At 38.0% G+C, this 20643-nt stretch overlaps 1 protein-coding gene and 1 non-coding gene across 2 annotated transcripts in view; one reads left to right on the top strand and one right to left on the bottom strand.

The window, feature by feature from the left end:
- The window catches only part of LOC124157357 (phospholipid phosphatase 1-like), a 177813-nt gene that overhangs the window by 72179 nt on the left and 84991 nt on the right, over window positions 1–20643 (top strand). The window lies entirely within an intron of this gene.
- Trnar-acg lies at window positions 869–941 on the bottom strand. Its single transcript has one exon. It is a non-coding gene; the product is annotated as a tRNA-Arg (tRNA).

The raw sequence follows: 20643 nt of genomic DNA, 5'->3' as shown, positions 1-20643 counted from the left end.
AGACCATTCATTAAAAGACTTTATAGAACAAATAACTACTGCCATTGACTATTCAATTTGTAATTGTAACGAATAGACAGGCTTGAGGGTAATTCTTAGTGAGATTTAATTTGGCGCCACTTAAATGTGTGTCAAATTTTCTTACTAGTTACAACTTCCATATAAAACTCTTTCTATGCTTGTGATTGCTAGTCCCGGGCTTGGATAAGGATTTTGTTACCAAAATTCAAAATTCAGTTAGAAAGCGTGGGGAGCCGGTGTCTAATATCCAACTTAACAAGGGAATTTTTTAAATTACGAATATATAGAGTTTTTATACAAAATTTTGGTGAAATTAAGGGACCGTGGTATGCTGGGAATGGGAAAAAATATGATCAATGATACCTGTGAGTGATTTTATCTCGAATGCGAGAGTTGTAGGAATGCAAATTTGTGGTGACCTTCTATCACTTTCGATGTTCATACCCCATCTTTTCTTATTACTTATTTTTTGGCGCAGATTTTCTCTATCTTACTCATTTCGCATGACACATTAAGCACGAAAAATATGAAAGGGATCTGTATCTGATATATAATCAATGTAAAAAACAAACTGATTATATATGATTTTCCCTTAAATTATCCCGTGGCCAGATTTTTGGCTGATGCTGAAATTTTAAGTCAGTGGCACTTACACCGTCCTCAGGGATAGAATAATTCTTTGTTAAAAAAGAATGTATACGAAAATGATAAGATTTTTCAGACACGATTATCGAAGCTGTTAGTTTTAAGCATATAAAATTAATAACAAGGGTTTAAAAGAAGCGCATATAGGTGATGACTGATATTAATTTGTGCAATGAAAAATATTAGCTCTGGACAAAAGGAACGACCCTGCCAGGATTCGAACCTGGAATCTTCTGATCCGTAGTCAGACGCGTTCTCCGTTGCGCCACAGGGCCTTAGATTATGAGAGATCAGTTAGCGAACTAGTATTTGCGTTTTTCTTTAGCAAGCTTTGAATTTAGCTTGATATGCAAATAGCGTGGTGGTGTAATCAATCACTCTGTATGCGCGTCACCCCCAGCGTTCGATCGTTATCAATATTTATGCATGTTCGCGTGGTCGGACGGACTGGAAATAATAACATTGATAAACTTCGGAATAATATGTGTGGATATCATCATTTTTAGTCTCGGAAAATGTCTCATTTTGAAAGCAATTGTCGGTGGTGATGGTCTCGCGATCGAATAAGTTCCAACCTGCTCGGTATCTGTGTTTATATCTATTACTTAATATGCGTAGCCTTGTCTCTATTCCCAAGCAGCATAATCTATCATTTTTAACTATGAGAGATGCATTAATAATGTCACCCGCATTACTCAATGCATTAGGTAGTGTAAAAGTACAAAATATCATTTAATTACCTTTGGATATTCAAATGTGATGACACTGCATATGATGAAAAATGGTGTCAAAAAATAGTAATTTGAATCGAAATTTGATACCCCCGTTATTGATGGAAAAGTGATGCAAATAAAATATCACCAGGTAAGTTGGTAATAGCTCGTAAAATAGTTACTGGCCGAACTTGGTCAGTTTATATGTTTCATATCAGCGTGCCGAACCCGTTTTTAGATTGCTTGAAAATTATTTCTTGATGTTGGTATTTAAGTGGTACCCAAATTTTGATCTAAAATAGGTACCATTGGGTGATATGTGTTTTAGATCGAAATCATGTAACGCAAATATCACTTTGATGATAAATATTGCTAAAATTTTCAAACCCATTAAATATCACTAGTGATATATATTTTCGACATAAGGTCAAATCAAAAATACATCTCTTTTATGATGGGGCTTCCAATGTTCACTATAATGCTCCATATGTTTTTCTCTTTACCTCCCCTTCAACAATTTTTCTGCTAATTAAAGGGCGGTTTTCTGTATTTTTCTTCACTGCCCGACTATTTTTTCCCTAAAGATGGCTAGCAGGTGCAGAGGATCTGTTATCTGATACCCGCCTCCTTTCCTTGGACATCCCGTAATTACTCACAGCTTCTCCGCTCTCCCACTACTTCCTGTGGATGCGTATCTCTCCTGCACTCTGTCTCATGCGATTGCGGCTCCTTGAACTCTTCGAGGTTGCTGCGCTTGCTCTGTAGGCTCAAGGCCTCAGCACTGGGAAATGCAGAGCGAAGCACTCATCTTTGACTCCGTCGCTCTACTACTAATAGTAGTGGGCTGGGCAGTATTTCCTTATTCCCACTTCGCTGTGTTGCCTCTTCCTGACCGGTGTCGATGTTCTCAGTCAGAATCAGTGCTTCGGAGAATGTATCATTTTATGGGAACCATATTTTTTGTCTGCTCCAACAAATTCCCTCACGGTCGTAGACAATGATGACTGCTGGCACGGGCACGCCCTTCCGTAAGTTTTATCGAAGTTGATTTTATGGTCATCAACACTTTTCAGGTCTTTTAGCGATCGTGATTTCCTTTCTTTTTTAGGCCTCCATTATCAAACTTCATTTACCTCTGGCTTATTGGCATGTTATTAGCATTAATGCTAATAGGTTCATAGACATTTTATTGAGGATTTATAATCAATATGGAATTATATTCGAGTACATTCATAGGGCTTGACCTTTTGTGACAAAACTAAAGTCTAAATCTAAAGAATTTCTAATCTCTGAATTTTTTCGATTTATTGTCGATTCCATTCTTCTGTTACTGTAAAGGTCAGGAATATTGGCTGCATTATTATATATTTTATAATTCACTGATAGAAAGTGAATAAAATCTCTAGTAAAATAGCATTAATACGTATTGGAGATTTTTATTAGTAATTTCCTTTGATTGCATAAGGAATAATCGGGGTTCACATTCTGCGTCATTGAATAAGAGCAGTCTGCTTGATTGAGCAAATTCCTCCGCGGTTGTAGTCACCAACTCCCCTCAATCAGACACGCCTTCTCATAAGCCATAACAAAGTTCACTGAATGGTCATTAACTTCATTGAGGTCTGCTAGATTCGCACGGGAAATGAATGAAATTCTTGGTAAAATGATTGTGTTTATTCGTCAAATATATTCCTGTGAGTTCAGTGGATATTTGTTTGCAATTTCAAAGTTCATCGTTCTCAAATTCTGAATCAAGGTTTCTGAGAGGAATTACATTAATGCTGTAGCGATTGATGTTTATGTTCAATAATATTGTTATTGAATAAAGTTTTATTTTGATTTGATGTTTATGTGTAATGAAGGGAGATGGAAGGTTGCCAAAGAATTGTTGTAGAATGATAGGGGGATTGTTGGGAGAGACGCCAAAAAAGAAAAGATCTTGAAGAAAGGAGACGAGGAAAGAAATTGTATTAAAAAAGAAATAAAAAGGTTTTGGAAAGAAAAATTGTCTGATGTTGCAATTTCTTCGTACAGTTGTCATTTTCCTCAATTTCAGAACTCGGCCTTATGGTTAATTTTTTTGGCTTATTGTTAGTAGCCCATCAACCTCCACATTTGAACTCAAGTTCCCGCATATTCTTCATCACAGTGATACAATTAGCCCTGCTTCTTGTTCACATCACAATTGCCCTCATCGCTATCCAGGGGGTTATTTCATCGTGGGCCCCGTGTCTTTTCGATTACTCATTTCCATTGGACTAATTCGCATCGCTTCCCATGCCATGAGGGAAGAACTTCATAGCCCTTCTTTTGAAATTCATTATTCCTCTGACATACTCAAATGCACTGATTTAATATGCAAAACAGTATGCGCCTTTACCTAATTAACTATTCTCAAGATCCCAAATTTCTACAAATGTTGTGAGTTTAACTAAGCATTCGGTATATTTTAAGTAATGTGAAATTTATATTATTTATTTTAATATATCTAACTCATTATGGACTATCATACAAGTGGACCTTAAAAAATTACTTTCCGACGAAATTTTCGATGGGTAACATTCATCAGTACGAATTAAGAAAATTCTATTTCCATCTTTAATATAGCAAGGTCGAAGGGTGAAATTCATCTTCAGCAATGAACATCATCTGTTTCCACTACTGTAGGGCTATGTAGCGTTTACAAATAATAAGTGGCGCCTGAGACCAAGGGAGTCAGAACTGTGGCTCTGCTGGTTTGAAGGGATGGAGTAGCCCTTGCTTGGTACAATTTTCTTTCATTCAGTTTCCTCCATTTCCGATTTCCCCTCCTCCTTGCCCCGCCATTACCCCTCCTTCTCTCCACCCCCATCCTACACATTTGATGCATGAGGCGCTGACGCACATTTGACCTTGCCTTTTTTCGGCCCCCACCCCACCTCTCACGCGCCTCCCCCTCCTAACCCGCCTTTGATTCGCCCACCACAAGGGAGTAAAGAGCGGGCGGGTGTAGTAATGACAAGTCGCGCTCTCCCCCCACCCCCATGGAACCATTCTCTTGCATCTCTCCCCTCTGGTTTCTTTTCCCGCATCTTTCCGTCTTCCCCCTTTGATCCTTCCTCGCTGGGCGCACGCACTTGGGGTGGCCCGCCCGATTCTTTACCGTCATACAAAAGAGCAATTTGAGTTTTCCTAATTAATTTTTATTAAAAACCCATCGGTTCCCAGTGCACAGCAAAGGCACCATTCCCGCATGTGCAAATAAAATTGGTAGCTCGTTAATGGCATTACGTGCCGATAACTTGGTCGTTCGTTTTTTTGCGCTATTAAAAAAATAGATTGGCAGGAAAGTTACTACCACTGTTTTATTTGCAATGCATAATGAAGAATTTCCACGTAGTTAAGCCTGATACGCTTTTATACGCATTTTTTCTTCTCCTGAAATATTTTTTCCGCTTCCAATAAATTTGGCTGTCCTAGTATTACTAGTGGAGCCCAGAAAGATCTAACTTATTATTACAAAAACCCATCGGTTCCCGGTGTATTACAACGGTACTCTTCCCACTCGATCTAATAAAATTCTTAACGTGTTAATTGCATTACGTGCCGATATCTTGGTCGGTCGTGCTTTACCTGTTTTTTTATGATTGACCGGAAAATTACTTCTGTTTTATTTGAAATGTACGTAAAGCATATCCTTCAAGTTAAGCCTGAGTAGCTTTTATTCGTAGTATTTCCTGTCCTGAAATATTTTTTTTTCGCTCTGGATGAACTTGGCTGTCCTAGTAACTTTAGCGGAGCCCAGAAACAGCTTTTTTGAAGGATTCATTGCAAAGGCTTTTTTCCAGCTGCCCTTGGGTTATCAGGGTTCATACCGGTCAAGGAAAGCAAGAAAAGTTAGGTTAATAAAAATGAGGCCTGTAAGTTATGGAAATCTCTTGGAAATCAGATCACGGCCACGAAAAAACTATCGGTGCAGCTTAGCTGATCGAAACGGGGTAACTTGATATTACCTGACTTAATTTCTACTTCTATCACTTCTATTTTATACTACTACTTATCTTATTTCGCAGTAAACGTAGCTTCATTTTTCCATGAAATATCTAAATATGGCTGCTTAAATAAGGATATCAAGTTAGGGAATTTAAAAAATCGGGACTGGAAGTCAGGGAAAAGTCAAGGAAATTGAAAATTATGAACACTCATGAAATAGTCGATTCCGAATCGATGAAAAAATATCCCCCGTGAAAGAAACATATCCCGGCCACTTCCGCGGGAGCATGTTTCTCTTCCTCTGTTTCGTCTCGATGGCGTCGACGCCTGAGGGTCACTCCTCCCCCTCAACCCTTCCGTCACTTTGCTCTCCCAGAGTCCCTCTCGGACCAGATGCCGGCTAAAACCAACTGCCCAGCAGGGATTCCTCCTCCATTTTTTTCCATCCTCCTCCTCCGTACACCCTTCTCCCGCAGCACACAGACGACCGCTCTCCTTGGCGACGTGTGGGAGCCAGTCCGGGGTGAGAGGACTGCTCTCCGCGATTGAAGACGTCCTCCCTCCGCAAGAAAAAAAAGACAGCGGTGGCACGTACACACGCATATAAAGGTCCCCCTTTCTTTATTTCTACTCCCTGTAGTTCTCTCGACATACCCCTTCCATCTTCCGTCGACGACGGATGGAAATCAGATTCGTGCGGGGACTGACTCGTATAACAAGCAACACATGCAGGCGTGCTCCCTTGTGGAGAGAGAGAGGGGGGGAAAGCAGCAGTGCTATGTGTAAGTGTAAATGGACGTATATATATTTTTTTTATAACCGATTCAAGAAGTGGATGACCATTAGCAGTCGAGCGGGTGGACGTTCTTTGCTTGAGGACAGTGGCGTCCCTTTATGGCGCAAAACATTGTCGCCGCCGTGAGACAGGACAGAAGTCATATTCGGAAGGTTTGGATGGCGTGTGAGAGCGTGGCTAATTTGGTCTGCGGTTCAGCGTGAGAAACGTTCGGTGGACGAGTTGGAATGAGAAGTGTGAAGAGGAGGTTGTGAAAAAAATGCCACCTTGTACTACTCTTCAGGCTCCCCCTACATTCATATTAAAACAGTAGCCGCAGTAATCAGAGTTGAAAGGCGCCGAGTTTTTTTTATGGAAATATTCTCCTACAGATCAAGTTGAATTAATACTTGTGTTCGAAGGAATGGTTTTCTCCCTGCCCTAAATTTGTCCTGTCAAATTAAGTCCTCTAATCCTTCAGTGTCAATTAAGGGCAAAGTGAAACGGGTTTCATATGATTTCTTATAATGTATTCATCCATTTTTTTTATTCTCAGTACTTTAGGTCAAAGAATTCCTCGGAAATCCTGGACCTTATTATCATTTGGTCAACGCGAGGGATAGCGTCGTTACGTATTTTGATGCTATGTTTATATTCTCCGGATGCGCTGGTTTTTCCGCTAGTATAGCATTGCTAACTTTATTAATTGCTTCACTGGCTTCATTCTTTGCACTTGCTATGCTGTGAACGCATTCATGAAAGTCTATTTCTGGACGATACTATTTTAAAATGATCCTCTTGCCAAAATGAATGGCTTCATCGTTGCGGGAAGATATTTTAACCACTATGGTGTTGGAAATGAGTATATTTTAACAGCAGTGATTAGGTATGTTTTTCGTATCAGTACGTGCACAGACCTGTTCAAAAAAGTTAATTGGTCGGGACCGAAAACTTACTAATTACCGAGAGTCTCTCACAGCCCTTCAAGATTTGCTCATGCAACCAAAAGGAGATATTTTTGGCATTGCGGCTTACTCTCCATTTGGTAACCTCTAGCATTTAATTTTATTCCGCTTTTTTCTCTATTTGGATAAGTGTCTTCTTGTGCTTAGTGGGTTAGAGAGATTGTTGAGGCTTGACGTTCATCGTTATGAAGGTTCTTACGGTGATTGCGATGAAGAGGCTGATTCCCTTGTCGTGTAGTGCAATGTTTTCCCCTCCTTCTAGTTACTTCCTTTGGTTTATCTTTACGACTCCCTCGAGGAGTTCATCAGGAATGAATGAAACTGGTGAAGAGGAAGAGAGCTTGTTTGTTTTATGTACTCCTCCTCTTCCGCCTCCCAATTCCTTGTACTCTTTTGTTTTGCTTCCGGCCCATGTGCACCGGAGACGAAGGGTAGAGACATTTCACGATAGTCCTCGGGCTATTGCTTGCGGTGGCTCGTTGAAACCCTTTCTCATTTCTTGTCGACCCTCTTTTTTTTCGATCCGTCCTAAGTTTTTGTTTATTTGTTTCACGCGGTATTTCCTTCCTTATGTGAGACGTCTTTCGGAGCAAATTCTCGATTAAACATGTTGGCTTGTAGCCTGGTTGATTTGCAGAATAAATTCTTGAATATGGGGTTAAAAAAAGGAAAATGAAAATGCAGAATATCTCAACCAATTCATATGGAAAAATTATTTCAATAAATGAACGATTGAGCGTATACGTATTTTAAAAAGTGACAGAAAATTGGCATCAAGAATGTGCTGTACAAGTCGGTGAAATAGTTCGTTTGAAGTAATCGGAGGATTCGTGATGTAACGTGTTTTACTAGCAAAATTGATATTTTCTTAAGCTAATAGATTTCATCCCTCAAGATGCATTCAAGCAGAGCAGTTACTCAACATTTTTGGAGTTGGCTTGAGATGCTATGTAATACTGAGTGAATTCGCCCTTGCAATAAATTTTCATCGTTTAATGGTCCAAGCTATTCGTCCGATTGCGCATTCATATTGTCAGAGCCCTCGAATGTTTGAAATAATATGTGGATTTAAGTATTAATTTGGGATTACAGAGTATAAAAGAAATCTGTTGATTAGTAGAAAATCAAGGATAGTATATAGATGGCGAGAAGCTCGAAGAGGATGGGAATAAACAAATTTTTGAGAATAAAGTACTTTTCATGCATGGGACTGGATTTATTTTTATAAAAAACTGTGTTTCTTGTATGTGCTAATATATCTAGTTTATCAACCGTTCATCTTTATTTGTGTACCGTTTTGAGGAGTGATAATTCCTCTCTTACCCAGGCTGATGCCAGAAATTATTGGCAGTGGAGATTCATTAGGAGATGGGGTGGATTTCGAATAGGTTACACTAAACCCGAATCTCCCAATTATTTTGGGGAAATTTTGAACCCCTTGACCTCTACTTGCAGTAGCCTATTTTCAAACAATATTGTCATGAAGACATTCATTTCCATTCAAATATAGATAAACATGACCTAACCAGGCAGTATTCGGACCCGTGACATTCGATGCGGAAGACGAGTTCCTTACCCCTTCACCAAGTACATTGAACAGTGTAATGTGAGGAGAAAATCGGAGGGAACTCGGCAAAGGAGGTCGGAAGATCTCCTCTTCCATGAGATGGGACGAATCCACCAAATAATGAAAGATTCTAGGATTAACGTATCTGCAAATGAAACCGTTATCTGATGCGTAGAACCTATAGTGGGTAAAGACAGCAAATAAATATTGGGATTGATACCTGCTGGTGATAAGTCCATTTTCAACCATAACGGTTCCGTGAGTCAGATATTGGCGAATGCTGTTGCTTTAGCTCCGCCGAGTATAGCGAACGAAGGAGACTCCATTTGGTGATGGTGGAGGAGAGTCGATCACGCGCGATGACAACGATCGCCATCACTCTCCCGTCACATTTTAAAGATTGGTGAATAATTCTGTGTGGGTAGAGAGGAGATCCATATCTCTCCTTTCCCGGCTCTAAACTCATCCCCCTCCTCGGAGAGATTCCTGGATGCCGTCTCATACACGCTAATGTGCCTGATTTCATCGTAAATTTATTCATCAACGGCCCTGAACATTCCATCCACGTTTCGCCGCCCCATCCTTGCCGTCTACTTCCGTCTACTCTCAGCGCAATGGTGAGTGAGCATTGCCAACCCTTGTGCTTTTTCACTCGACGCTCAGTCTCCGTGGCGCGACAGAGATTATGAGTTAGAATGAGCGAAGTTTTGTTGCGCATTTGGCGGGCATATTCGCGATCCCATGATCCTTTGGCTATGGTTAGTAAATGGCGTCGTTAGCCGTTGGCTTCTCATCAGCTGTGGCGGATGAGGCCACTCGAGAGACCATCCCACTCGATGAAAGAAACTCAGTTTTTACTCGCCTTTTCTTAACTTGCTTCGTCTGTTTGTCTATTCGATCGATGGAATATTGTAATTGATTTTTAACTCACTTCCCATTGTCGGATTTGCTTGAAATTTTGCACACTTGCTAGATTCGGATTAAAATACAATATTCAATTATCAGATATTTGAAATGTTGTTCCATTGTGCTCTAAATAAATAAAGTAAACTACCACATGGAAATTAGTTATGTATTTTCTCAAAAGACGGCGTCTGTTTCAAATGTTTTGGTAGAAATTTCTCCCGCAGCTGTGGCTTAATCGATTTCACGATTCAGCACCAAAAAGTAAAAAAAAAGTTGCATAGATAAGCACGCATTTTCCAAAAACATAAAATGGAGTTCTCGGGTTTGCTATATGCTGCTATGCAGCTATAGGTGCCGAAAAACCCTTGGACCCGGCTGGAAACCCGAAAAATCTTCCTTCAGTCTATTCGCCGGGAAAACCTTAGATCCTTTATAACATTATAAAGTGCACTAAAAAGCAATAAAATAATTGTTTCATCCGTCGGAGAGTAATGCGTGGGTGCCGATTAGGTTTACATATTAGCATTGTGTGCCAATCCTTACTCACCTGTCAGGCTCATCTACACTCCTTTCTAAAGAACCTCTACAGCACCCACTATTTATTCTCCAAGTAATGAATTTTTTTAACTTTTTTGTGTTAGTTACACTATTTAAAAAAAAAACGTGTTGTAAAAAAAATCTCTTTATGTTAAAGTTAGAACCAGAGATTAATCGGCTGAATGCGTGGAGAGCGTCTTTTAGATTTTGCGTTTTCCTCTCCGTTTAGCTGAAATCACATTTTGTTCATTGTGAAGTGAATATGAACTAGCGCGATTTTCTGCTTCTGCGCTTGCGATAAAGATTGAAATGGCACAAATCGAGATCACATGCTGGGTTTGATAGTTGCCTAAGGCGATAGCGTTTGTTTTCATACAATTTTTCCCATTGGAAATTTTATTTCCATTAAATTTAATTCCCATTAAGTAATCAGGAATTTAATCAAATCTATTTGTAATCATTTCACTATCCAACTTGTTCCGCGTCAAAATGTTAAACTAATTCTAATTATACTTATTGCTTCCCATGATTATACTGACGTTGTGGATTCATAATTGGCATAATCATTTGGCTATTGCGCAACCATATTGTGCGTTATTTGTTTGTATTTATTCTGAATTGCCCGTGATGTCTATTTTTCTAATTGTAAGTATTAACAAAATAATAGAATTTTGCGTTAAATTTTCCCAAAATACTTTTCTCAGGATCAGTGGCGTAGCGAGGGATGGGTTTTGGGGGATAAAACCCTCTCCATAGTTCAGAGAAATTTTTAATTTAAATCTATTTTACGTAATTGGATTAATAATACTTTTAGAATAGTGTGAGGATTAATAAAATATCTACCAGAAGGCCGTAAAACTCACGATTTTGAACCATTTATCTCATATTTTTTCCTGACGGAGGGCCCTTCTTAGACCATATAAGCTAGGCTAGGCATATAAGCCAAGTAGTTTATATGGTCTAATATGGTCTAAGGGGCCCCCGCACTTCTCGCTTACCCTGGCGGTTATGCCATGTTCCCAGGCCCTCCAGTACCAGTTGCGCCTGAAGCTTGCTCTGCTCAGGATAATCTAAAGGTAATCTAATGCTATATTTATTTGTCAAACTTGAGCTTTTCCCGCGTATTAACCTTGTATCAATTGTTGTGCAATGGCACTTCCGATGTCACCCATATTCAAACATATCATAATTTTATTACAATTGGGCGAACTTTAGAATACATAAGAAATAAATAAATTAAGAAAGCCGCAAATATGTATGAGTTGGAATTTCTTAATGTCTTTTGCTCTTGGATCGCTTTTGACTTATGTATTTTTAGCAGTCATTGTATGTCAAAATCGCTGTTGGCCAGTGACCAATTCATAATGATGCATAAGACTCCTACTCACTGTCATTAGCCAGGAGAAAAAAACCCTCATCTTTTCCCCTATTTTCCACCTACTCAGGTATTCACCTCCTACTTATATACCCAATGGTTGTAATAATGACATTTATAGTAGATATATCTGTGCGGAAGCATATGGAATATTTAGTAAAGTTAATAGTGGCTAGTAGATCAACAGATTATAGATATAATTGCTGAAGATAGATATGTGATGTAATGTCTGTTTATTGAGGCGCTCATCGCACTCTGTGGAAGCGACTCAGTTATTTAAGTATTACCAGAAATAAATGCATTCAAAGCGTAAAAGAAAAAGAAAAAAGAATTTAAAACACAATTAAAAATTTAAAATATTTAAAAAAATAATTAATTCTTTTCACTGTTTATACTATGAGCGCATTCATGAAACTATTTCTGAATGATCCTTTTTTAAATCCAATAAATCTTCATAGACGTGTGACATAGCTCAATTGGCTGGGTTGTCGGCACGACCTGATTACTTGGTCCATGAGAATGAAGTGTGCGGCAAGAAGCAGCCTGACATTGCACTTAATGGTTCGCTGAGAATCAGGTAATTAGGGCCATCCTTCGTGGGAAACACATCTCGTTTTCACGGCACGTAACATTTTTGCCTTCTCCCCCGTCTGGGCATTTCGTTGATTTCTCGGCGTCAAACGCTAAGGTCTTCTTAAACAGCCTTTCTCAAACTCCTGTCCAGCAGGAAAAAAAATCCTTTTACGGAGCGTCGAATATCTACCTACATTTGAAGCTGTTTGCTCGAGTCAGGAAGTCTTGCAGTTCCGGAGATTGAAAGGAATCATGTGTTGCCTTACGAGAATGCGTCAAGATGGGAGGAGAATGCTTGTTAGATTTTATTATTTGTTTCTTATTTTCACATGAATAATGGACATTTGATGTTTCCATTTTGATTATAACATCGCTGTATTTGGTATTTTGGCACAATTTTACTATTTTAGCATGTATGAGACTGTGATATTCCAGGATTAAATCGAAAATAATTACTAAGTGGCTATTATTTTCGCTAACATATTAGCCTAATAGTAAATAATTAATTACTGATTTAGCAAAATAATGACCTTATTGTAAAATTTCTGAAGATGTAAAACATTTTCTAAATTATCCATATCTTAATTACGTTCGTTATCTTACTTCCTATAAAGATAATGTCAACTTGCCTTAAATGAGGTTCTAAATAAAAAATTCCAATGCATTTTGTCCTGCTTTATGGCATATATTCCTATCCAAATTTTATTTTTCACCTTGCCTGAACAATTCTGCAATAACCATTGACTGCTGCTGCTATGAACATTCCGTACTTAACGTGGAACTTGCTAAATATGTCCTTTTGTCGAATTTTGACAAACCTGACAGTATTCTCTTTGCTGTCACTGCTGTATCTATTTGTGCTTATACAGGATATCGGATGGTTATTCCGTAATTAAATATAATTTGACTCAAAAATTGTCATTCTCCTTGGGAACTGTATTTTCTTGAATTGAAAAACCCACTGACGGGAAATTATATTAAATATCCTTCATGTTTTTCGGACCTCGCTTTAAATGGAAGCAATCCAAAATATATTGCGCTGAAACTCAGCATCAATTTCTTTAATGCTTCGCATTTTTGTCCGTCAAAGAAATGGGAGGAGCTGCTTCACTTTCACTTCGAATAACGACTTTGCTGTAAGCTTACCCGCTAAGTAAGAAGGTCGAACGATGTACAGGGTTTCTGCGGAACTAGAATTTTAATTTCAATATCTGGGAATGCATAAAAGCAAGTTCGATGATTCAAAATTGATGGAATATGTGCGTATGGAATGATTTTCCTTATCAAATAAATTCTCGCCTCTCTCAAACATATATTTCGAATAAATTGAAAATATATTTTTTAGTCTATGAAGGTTGCTTGAAGCCGAGTTGTGCATTCATGACAATGACGAATCGCTGTGGCGCGCTTATGACTGTATTCAGCTTTATTATACATGCTTTTCTGTTCATAAGTATGTTATTACGTGAAATGGGCAATAATTACGTCATTTCCAAAAGTTTAATTGAATTTTCGAGGATTTTTTTTCCTAGAGAAGGATCGTGGTTCCTTGTCTTCCAAGAAATCCTTTTGAAATTACTGAAAATAAATGTATAATACTGTTTCGAACTAATTTTACCGTTTTCAGTGAGATCATACTTTTATAATTATTCAGTTGTTTTAAGGCTTTTGATATCAGAGTAAGGAATATCTTAAGATCACCCATTTAAATCAAACTTTTTTTCATAAGTTGAGCATGTGTGTGACCGCTTTGGATCATGACGAATTGGTCATTACTCGGAATCTGGGGTAAAAAATTACGTTCCGAGGGTTCATATGGATTCAGCTTTTAGAAGAACCTTTTCATCGAGTTAATTTTCGTAAGACATACTTACCATATGATCCTTTAAATTTTCCGGAATTTAATCTTTGGCTTCTTCAACAATTCACTTCACTTCGACAATTTAATGGTACCAACGTAAATTACTTACTTAAGTGCAGTTAAAAGGGAATAATTACGCAATTTCAATTCATATCGAAGGAAATTGTCTAAATAATCACAAGTTGACGCGCAATAAAGCTGGCCAAATTTAGCTCGCTACCAAACCCAGGTTGATTTTAAAGTTTCATTTCATCCCTTGAAAGGAACCTTTAGGCCCAATGAAGCTTTTTTCGAGGAAGTGTTTTAATTTTATTTCTGGGCAAAGATAAGAATGCTCTGTAGGAAATGAAAAAAGTTTTTATTTTGATAATTATGCTAAATGGGCCAGGCATGCAGCCTGAGTTCATATCACCCCCTAAATTTATTATTTAATGCAACAAAATTTAAATGGTATTTAAGTAAAATAAGAGCTTTTTTTTCTCACTCAAAAATAAATGAAAAATCGTTGAAGTTGATGTTTCGAGGGTTAATATTTAAACAAATATGTTGTCCCGTATTAATAAGCCAAATTTAATGGATAACCTTCTTCATATCACTTCAAGACTTCTTTTTGACAAATAAAGTAGACTTACGGATGATAGTTATTATAATACTAATAATTATGGGCGTAATTAAATTGTTTCGCGCAATTCCGTTATTTCTATTGAATACACCACTTTAGGTTTCGCTGATATAGGGTATTTATCACGTTTTTTCTATTTGAATGATGTTGTCAAGTATCGTCAAATTTCAATTTCCATCAGAGGAGGGATGTTTGAAAATCAAATCAAACCCCAAGAATTATTAGGTCTTGCTTGTCTAATCTATGAATGCCAATCCCAAGCGTATCTAGAACGACTGCATTCGTTCGTGGTGGTAAATTGTCTTTCATTCTAGAAAATAATGGAGCACTCCTACGCTATAATAATAATAAATTTATGCTTGTCAGCTTCTTGCAGGAATTCCGAAAACCAATCAGTGCTCTTGAAATAGCTTTCGCAGTAGATAAAAATTATAACTTAGGTCGGAGGTGTTAACATTTCTTTTATTATGTGTTTCGTCAGTGAATTAAATTCATAGCATGAAATCACCAGTGACGTTGGGAGGAAGCTCTATCATCTAGCCAGCTATCTTAGTGGCCAAAATGAAAAATGTCGATTTCCGCAGCCACCCCATAATTCAAAGCTAGTGCCGTTTGCCGCTATTTTAATCACGTTTAGCTTTGAGTAAATGTTGTTCGAACCGATTTATTTACTAACGAAGGTAATGGTTGCGTATTCATACGTTGGAAGCAATTTGTTGGATCAGTCCCAAGTGGCCTCGGTGAGGGGAATTTTTTTTTTGCTGCCTATGCAATTTAAACAGATTACCTGTTACGTGTGCCCCGTGGCTGATTGAAATGCTCGAATCGTTCGCCTGGGTCGTGAAAATAGTAGTTAATCTCGTACGTGGCTCATTATTGAATTGATCGGTCAACAAGATAACCAGATCGCTTTGCTTCCATAACCTGTACTGAGGTTGTGCGAGGAAAAAAGGGCATAATCACTATCTCGGCGTATCATTTTGAGAAGTTGCAGGCTCGCCCATTGAACTGCAATTACGGCTTGAAGTCGACCATTACCCCCATTCCATAAGTCAAATTTGTTCTCTTCTCAACCTTCCCTCTTCATTCTAATTTTATGCTTCAGCGTATTTGTACATAGGTAACGACATAAAAAGGTTTTGAGCCATAATCAGTGAAATTCCTTCATTCCTCGCAACAAAGATAACTAGTCTTTCAGCCCGACATACATGCACATTTGCAGGACTCCTATAGCCGCGAGGCAACATTGCTTCTGTTTTCCCTTTTGCAAAAGATCTTTACCCGTAATTTCATGCTATGCCATTTTGAAGGAAAAAAATTATCCCATCCCTAATTCCAGGGTGTCTTTATCAACTTTTTATATTTCTCCGAGCTTGAGCTTGATACCTATTGCATTTTCTTACGCGAGAAGAAAATAACACCAATATTTCAAACACATTGTCTAATTTTACCTAAAGAATATAGTTTATTGAAATTTTTATTTTTTGTCTCGGCGTTATTGCAATAGCACGATTCCATTATTGAATTCAACGCCTTCGTGGTTTCTACGAAGTAGTAGCTTATTTTGGAAACTCTAGTACTTCAAACTCCTAATTTATTTTTTTATATCTTCTATGGCCAGCGCTCTCCCGTTTTTTTTTACTATCGCTAATTTTTTTCGACTTATTTCGGAGAATACTTAAGTCTTGTCTTCTATGTGATAGTTCTATGGTGTTAGCTACCGACAGGTCAACTTAGGGGGATAACTTCCGACCATTTTAGGATAAATTTCGTAGGTTTTTTCCTCTTAAATCTACTGGGATGAATTTGAAATATTGAAAAATTGATTATGAAGCATTTTGACCACATTCTGAGACATTTAAAAAAATTATACGATGAACAAAAATATCGCACTTAGTAGTCGGATTAGTTCTTGTGCGCCCCTGCCAGGGGTAAGAGGAAACGTCATGAGATATGAGAATATATTGTTGTTCCATTATATTCTAACATCAGTGAAACGAATGTAGTTGTAAAGTTTCAAGTTGAATTTACGGTGCTCATGTTTTACGATTATCATTGGCTCTTAATATGCAAATAAAAATGTAATTGGAAAAGAGTGAATATTCGTAAGAAACAAATCGCAAACACATCAAGTTATTCTTAAAGGAACAGATGGAAGTTTTTCTTTTATAAGATGGCATAGTTTCATGCAATATTTTTTGCCATTGCGCCTAAATGTTTAAATTATTATAAAAAAAACTCTTGAAGTTGCCATTTATTTTTGAAATTTCATATAACCTGAAATATACCTACGTATATATCAGACCAGTACGGATTATATCGCCAGTAAAGTTTGCTGAAACGGCATAGGATATATCCGAGCTCTCATACAACGCAATTTTCCGTCCTTGATTGACTTAGGAAGCAAAATTTTAGGAATACCGAAAATATAAACATCGTTATTGAGAATAATTTAATACCAAAATTATAGGATTTTCCCGGAGAGGCAACGCTACTCATGTGCTTGCATGTATTTCACACTAATCCCCTTTTCTCGTTCAAAGAAGTAAAAACTGTGAAGCACTGCAATAGTTTTGACAGCAGTCATAATTTTTTACTCTGTGACCTTCATGAGCAGGGTAGTTACTCCGCGCATGATGCGCAATAATGGTAGGCATGCACAAGAAGGCGAGAAAAAAATAATGCGGAACTGTTCATCACGGCCTTTACGAGTTAACCGCCTCGTCATAACTGTAATTTCTGATTACGAAACAAGGATTTGGTTTCAGATGCTGTGATAAACTTTTTGCATCAATGTTCAGTATTTCAACGAACGCCTCGACTTCGCCGCGTCATAAATAAAAGAGAGCCATAGACAATTGTAGGCTAAAATTTGCCTTATTTAGTGAAAACAACGTCTATTCTAGTGTACTCTTGCTGCATTTTCTTCTTTACTATTATTCATTTAAATGAATGAAAAATAATACTCAAGTGCTGCATTTCCATTAAAAATATTTATTTTGCAAACATAATCGGAAAATCCTTATATCAGTGAGGTAAGTAAACCACTTTCCTAATGGTTTATTGATTGAATTGCACGATCCTCAGTCATTTTTTAGGCAAGTTAAAATTAATTGATCAAAGGACTTGATAAAACATAAAGCAAATTTTTGTACCCTGTAGTGAGGAACTCTTAGTGAAAGAAACATCTATTTTATTGCAATGAAACGTACCCTTATTTGCTGCTAGACCAGAATGCCTCCAGTACGATAGGGCTGTGGTTGCTGTAGTGCGTGAAAAATACCTTAAAGTGGGGAAATATGTTCCTTCTATCTTGCACGTTATTTACTTATTTATATATGGTATGGTTAAATGAATGAAGCTAATTTCAACTGCTGGTCGTTCACGTATGCTCTTGAAACCAAACTGTTCTCTCCCATGATAATGCTTACGTTCCAATAGCTTGTCATGTTGGAGATCGTTGAGGTTTATATCACAACCATGATAATTATAATTATATTTACACCACAAATCGGTCAGTTCCCGAGAACTATCCCGTTTTTTATTTCCGGCTTATGTGCTTGCTTTTGCCTGTATGCTCCGAGAACTTAATTATTTCCTTGGCTTCTAGGGAGCTAGATCGATACTATGTTACGCCATCACAGACAAAATTTTTGCCATTTTTATAATAGCCCATTTCGATGGCTAAGTTCCAACAACACGTATCTCAAAATTTGGACGGTTTGAAACAGGTATCTTAAACAAAGTGCAATGACATTTAAAAAATAAAATTCAAGCAAAAAACAACTCTTTGTTTGATAATGCATGCTTATTTTTCATTTTTATGAATTTTTGGTTTTTCATTTCAATTTTCAATTAAAAATATAAATCGTTTCTTTTGCTCTCCTGAAAAGTTGCTTTTTTTGAGATACGTGTTGTTAGAACTTAGCCATCGATATGCACCTTTTCTCATATGAGTTTATAACTTATAAAGTCACTTTCAAGTTATTTCTTGGCTAATTTAAGTGATCGTTTGCTTGCGTTACAAATGGTTGGTGTGAATAACTTGCGTTTAACTGGTACAGTGCCAAGTGTGTAGCGAACAATTCCAGTGGCGTTTGCTGAGATGTAAATGCCAAACTACACGTACTGATTTAATCATATTCACTAATTCATGCTAATAAGCTTATGAGATGAATACCCCTATTTCGAGAGTGCTATAAAGTGCACTTCACAATCCCTCTATGGATGTATTTCCGACTAAGCAATGCGTGCCCGAAGACAAGCGAGAAACACCATCCATAATAAGCCATCCGGGATTGCGACGCCGTGCCCGAGATCAGAAGAACTCGATGCACGAAAAAAAGCGCATAAAACCTCGCTAAGTAGGAAGAGGTTGAGAATGGGGAACTAGTTGATCAGGAGTGATATTATATACTCAGTTTCATCGTCAGAATTGGAGTGTATCATTTGGATGTAAGTCATCCATAGTTCTGGCAAAATTGACAGAAAATCTCATCGAATTATTGCGTTAATTCTCGTGTTATTTCGTGTAAATTATATCGTAGAAGGAAAATCAGTATTCCATATTTTTATGTGTTGTTATGAATATATTGGCATTGCGTCAAAAATCCTAATGCATAAATGCAGTTGAGCTACAAATTTTGTGCAGTCCAGAGGGAAAACTGGTGATTGTGGTAAGAGCGTCTGGACTCATGATGGAAACAATTTACGGAGAGACGTCTGCTTGCTCTCATAGCATAACACCTCCCTACCTATGTACACATAAAACCTACCTACACTTTTGTCAAACATTTTCACCTTTAACTGAAACTGATTTGTGTGACAATGTAGTGGGACATAATTTTTCTAATTGTAAGCGAAAAAAGCGCCTTAAGCGCAAACATACAAATAAATTCATAGAGAAGGAAAGAAAGGGATAGGAACATGCATGAGGTGTTGTGGTAGATGGAAGAAGAGAGATATCAGAGGTAAAAATGCGGCCTGACTGGGATACCTGACTTCCTGATGATCAAGCTATCAGCGGTTGCGTAGCTTACCTTTCCTGATTTCTAATTTGTATCCCTAGTAGTATTCTTTATTGTCACCAGAAAAGCCAATTATCATTTATTTTTTACTATTTGTGTCCGTACGAATCTTATCATCAGTCATCTTTCCCTTGTTTTTATTTCGACGGATTGACGGAGCGATGCACCTGAATCCGAGTGCGTATCTATCACTGTCAGCTTTTTCACCTTCGAGAATACTCAGGTGTTAGCATCAAGATAATCCCCGTAATATAAGCCTTTGGGTCGTCTACCTCACACGGTGACCTCGTAGCAAAAGACAGGAGAGCGTTTGCTAAACTTCAAAGTCACTTGACTGATTTGAACGATCGCCAAAACGGTCGGACACCAGGGTGATCCGCAGTTTCGTCAATGACTTCATGTTCCGGTCTTCCTCCTATCCATATTCTCCGCCCCATCCAATGAACTTGGGCCCACTCTGTTACTCTTTTTCTTCTCCGGAGACAAAAGACAAGGGGCGAGGAGTATTGTTCTACTTTTGGAAGTGTGACGGATGGGACTTTCGTGCGTATCTTGTCCGGGCTTAATATCCTGGCAACGCCCGATGACCCAGCACCATTTGTCCACGGGCCGTGAGAACATTAAAACTTACCCCTGAGCCTAATCGCCTCAACCCGATCTGGGATTGCGTGAAGTGTTCCAATCCTCTTGAGATTTATTTTCGCGGATATCGCTTGTCCACCTCCTCCTCCCCGGGCTCGACAAGGGGCGTCGCACAGTGGTTCAAAATCGGAAAAAGCTGGTCGAAAGTCATTTTTTCAACTTTTTTGGAGGAATTTTTGAAGGTACTATTCGTATTCTACACTATATAATCTATGATACTGGCTAGTACTACGACTATTTTGTGGCTCATTGTAGTTTGTATAAATGGTCAAACATGAGTCATCCGGGATAAAAACGCCTGACGCGTAAAATCACTCATTTTTAAAGAAGTTCAACTTCATATAAAGAAGGTTTCAAACAATTTATGAACTTCAAAAAAATACTGAGCATAAATTGGTACCTTTATGTACAACCACTGGTGATTTCTTTTATTTCCATATTT

This window comes from Ischnura elegans, chromosome 4 (genome assembly GCF_921293095.1).
Source record: "Ischnura elegans chromosome 4, ioIscEleg1.1, whole genome shotgun sequence".
Lineage (NCBI taxonomy): Eukaryota > Metazoa > Arthropoda > Insecta > Odonata > Coenagrionidae > Ischnura > Ischnura elegans.
The sequence above is the reverse complement of the archived record's forward strand: the minus strand, read 5'-3'. Positions and strand labels throughout refer to the sequence as shown.